Source organism: Diuraphis noxia, unplaced genomic scaffold (assembly GCF_037042655.1).
Source record: "Diuraphis noxia isolate RWA-SAM2 unplaced genomic scaffold, SU_Dnox_SAM2 contig0003, whole genome shotgun sequence".
Taxonomy (NCBI): domain Eukaryota; kingdom Metazoa; phylum Arthropoda; class Insecta; order Hemiptera; family Aphididae; genus Diuraphis; species Diuraphis noxia.
This window is the reverse complement of record NW_028301713.1, coordinates 43,032,545-43,036,865: the sequence shown is the minus strand read 5'-3', so window position 1 is coordinate 43,036,865 and position 4,321 is coordinate 43,032,545.

Here is a 4,321-nt window from a genome sequence, read left to right as displayed (position 1 = left end):
GAGGTCCGGGCCAGTGCGCGGTCGGCAGCGGTGCCGGTGGTGGCTTTGGTTGGTGGGGTGAACGGGACGGGCGAGCGGGGACCGACGGAGAAGAAAGAGCGGCTCGCGCGGTGGGCGTGACCGACGGCGACCGCGGTTGGGCGGCGAGACGGGCCCGGGAAACAAGGCGGCCCATTGGCCGGCCGTTCACGGCCCGCCGGCGCGCGCCGTGTTTACTTTTGGACCGTCGCCGTCGTTAACGCCATAACAAACATGTGTATTTAAGGTGTTAACCGTATACCATACACTGCAGCTCAATGGAATAATATGTAAAACTGGTTTCAATTATTGCGTTAACGTACCCGTATACACATTTACCTATATATATTATATATAATATAGATGTGTAATATACGCGCCACCGTACCTGCACTGTCTGCACTTCACGTCTGCACCGCCGCCATGTCACGCTCGCCCTCTTGACGTAATATTATAATATGCGCCTTCCCCTCACGAGTTCACCGTATTATATGCAAATAATCGCACGCATAATGTGCACATGATTATAGGTACATAATGGTTATACAAAATCTTCGGGTAGTGATTTTATTAAAAATATATAGATATAGGTCCTTAAAGTTAAGTTTGTATGTTTTTACCTAGGTACATTATATATATATATATATATATATATATGGCTCGCGGAAGGGCGGAAGCAATGCGAAAGCAGTCCCCGCAGCGTCGTCGGTTGAAAAGTTTAAAAAAAAGGTACATATACATATATATACCTTTTTTATATATTTTTTTATTTTACATATATATATATATGAGTAGGTATATAGGGTTAACATTAGTACTCTTTTTTCTATTTCTATTTTATTCCGCAGATACCGAAATGCCATCACAAGTCGTAAAAAACTAATCTAATAAAGTATAATAACATAAATATAAATTTAATAGGCACGGACGTTATCGATATTATCAACGTTTTTCTCCGAAATGTCTACGGTAATACGGCATACATAAATACATGTATGTCACATGACGTAGTGTGATCGGTGTTTGAAAATTGAAATTAGTCGTGTTAGTGTTACCTATGTACTAGTACCATATATAGTTTATAGTTCGTTAACTTCACGCTACGCATAAAGTATACTATTCGTAAATTGTGTTCATCAAAAATGTCTCGCCGAAAATGTGAATTTAGTAATATATTAATAAAAGATTACCCAATGTTTAAAAAAACAGAAAATGAATAGGTACGAGGCTTTTTGTAAATTTTGTTGTATAATTGTTTCATTGGCCAATAAAGGCAAAGATGATTTAATACAACATTTGTTTTGATCTAAACATTCAAAAAATATTCAATCAACTAGTGGTTCAAAATCTGTGAATACATTTTTTGTCACACAGAATACAAAAATCGAATAAAAAATATTAGCAGTTGAAGCCACACTACGACTTGCCTCTCATACGGTAAGACATCATCAATCACCATAGCTATAAATCTTGTGATTGTTTCAGTAAATTATATCGTCTGATATGTTTTTCAGAGGTGGCAATGTACGTTTCTGGAGATAATTGTAACACCAATTTCGGTGGTGTAGAAAGATGATGTGGGACAAATAATGTTTTTTATCGTCTCCAACAGCATATTGCAGAAAAACCAATTATTGGAATCGGATGCCCTGCATGAGCATGCTCATATTCTAAAAAACTGTGTTCAGCATAGTGCAACGTTTTTCAGCTTTAATATTTTATCACTCAAGTTGTGGTTATAATATTAGTCCATTTTGTAAGTAATTTATACTATGATATAAATAAAAATATTTTTAAAAAAACGATAAATTTTAAAATAATATGATTTATGAGCTATAAGTTGTAACTCATCGATTCATAAAGGTTTGTAATAACTTTACTCGTACAAGTCATCATTGAACACATTTTTTGACTGAATTTTGTAGTTTGGTTAGTAGTGTATTTTAGAGCGTATATAGATTATATATGTTCTACTGATCTAATATGTTACCAAATGCGATCACGATTCGCGACCTAAAGTTTTGAGCCATTTGATTTGATTTTATCTAGTAAAATATACTTCCCGGTTTATTCATAATACTGTAAAATGTACATAGTGTCTGTGATCGATTTTTACCAATTTTTTTTCACCGTACAAGTGCATGTCCACAGTATGCAACTCAAACAATAGATAGTACAAAGTGTCCATGCATTTACCAAATACCAAGTACCTACTTCTTTATGATTATACGGCATACATGTGCAAATTAACATTATATTTACTAATATATAGGTAATGCCTATATTATAACTAATATACCTATGTAACAGTAATCGAGTTTATAACTGTCTCTATATCAAATAGTCATATATATATATATATGCTGGGAGTTCCTTAAATAATTAACACTATATATTATTATTATACATCAAAAAGTTGTTAAGTGTTTTATGTTCTTGCATAATCTTATATATGTCATTATACTAAACAACTATTTTTATCGTTAATTTTTAAGTTTTTAAATGACTGCAACATGCATTTTAAATAAATATACCTAATGAGTATCATAAGTAGGTATACTTAAACGAATCATCTTGTATAGTAAAAAGTACTTATTAGTTTAAGTTACAATAACACTCATAAGTATAATATGTTTAATATTCCGTACCAACGTGCGAATTCATTCCACTCATCAAAATACTTACTTTTTCTTTAAATAATTAACTGATTCAAAATATATTGTAATTCATCGACATGTCAAAACTCTGCGCATTCTAATTTATTAAAAGACAAATCACTCGTTAGAACTATCTAGCACTTAAATAAATAATTTTACAATTATACCACAATAACCAAACCGAAAACATATTAGTTTTTAATTGATATTAAATAATAATATAATAATATATAATTGTTATAATTATAGTATAATGGTTATGTACAATTGATTATGCTGCAACAGTTTTAAATCATTATAAAAATTACTTTAATATGACACTGATAGTCAAAATTAGTAACATTATATACATAGTCGTATGTAGAAGTACAATACGTATACAATATATTGAGAGAGAGAGATATCATGCACTCATATATCAAATATACTATATAGTATATCTTACACACAAAGCATCAAGCTCACTTGTTTATTCTTATTAAATATGCAGTTATTCAAAGTCTAATTTTTGAAATTTCAAATTAACTTATGAATTATGTATATTTTTAAATTCTTGAGATTTTTTTTTGTATTACTTACTTAATTAAAGAATGCATGTGTAGAGATAAAAACTTCTGTTTTTTTTTCAAATTACAACACCTGCCCCCTCCCCACAACTAATGTAAATTATTTTGTGGAAATAAATCAAAATTTGTTCGAGTAGTTTTCGAGTTATTAAATTCTGTATGCTAATAATTATAGGTCCAAGATAATTGATTAGGAAGCTATATGAGAGCTATGGTAATTTGAAAATTAAAGTCCAAGTATAATAAATTAATAAATATACTATACATCCGATATAATATAATATAGGTAAGTACTAAGTATATAAGTATCTATTTAAAAAAAAATTATCTATTTATTTTATATTTTTGTAAAATAATTTTTAAAGAATATATTATTAGGTATATACACTTAAAAAATAAATATTTTAATAACTGAAAACCTATAATAGTTTAAATTTTGATCTTGATACCACTAAATTTTCAGATAAATCATTCACTAAAAGTTTTACCATGAATCATGATATATATTAAATTTGATTTTGACTAGTCTTTGAGACTTTACTATACTATGTGTTCAATGAATATTGTATACCTTTATAAATATAAGTTAGGTAACTATAAATTGTTTGGCTCTAATACTGCAGTATATTTGGTTTATATATATACTTCTAGGTAGATGACCTACCTACCTATATACATATACTTTCGGCATACTGGTTATGTAAGTATGTAACGAAATATACATTACAAATAATATGATAAACAATATATAAACATAGACTGTAGCCGAAATTATTAAGGCTATGTCTGTAAACTAATAATTGGTTAGGTATATGGATGTATTACACTAATACGTAAACCTAGTTACAGTCAGGTAGAGCGCTGCGATTATAGTAAAATGTTTTCAATTATTGTACATTTTATAATCGCATCCATAACCTGACTGTAGTTTTTATCTGTACCTATAATATGATTATAATATTTAAAAAAATACACGCTCAAACATTCGACTCCCAAATAATTATTTTATACACTCACCCCCAACGGATTATTTCGTCGATAATATAATAGCTGTATGGTATTCTATAAACAATGACGTTT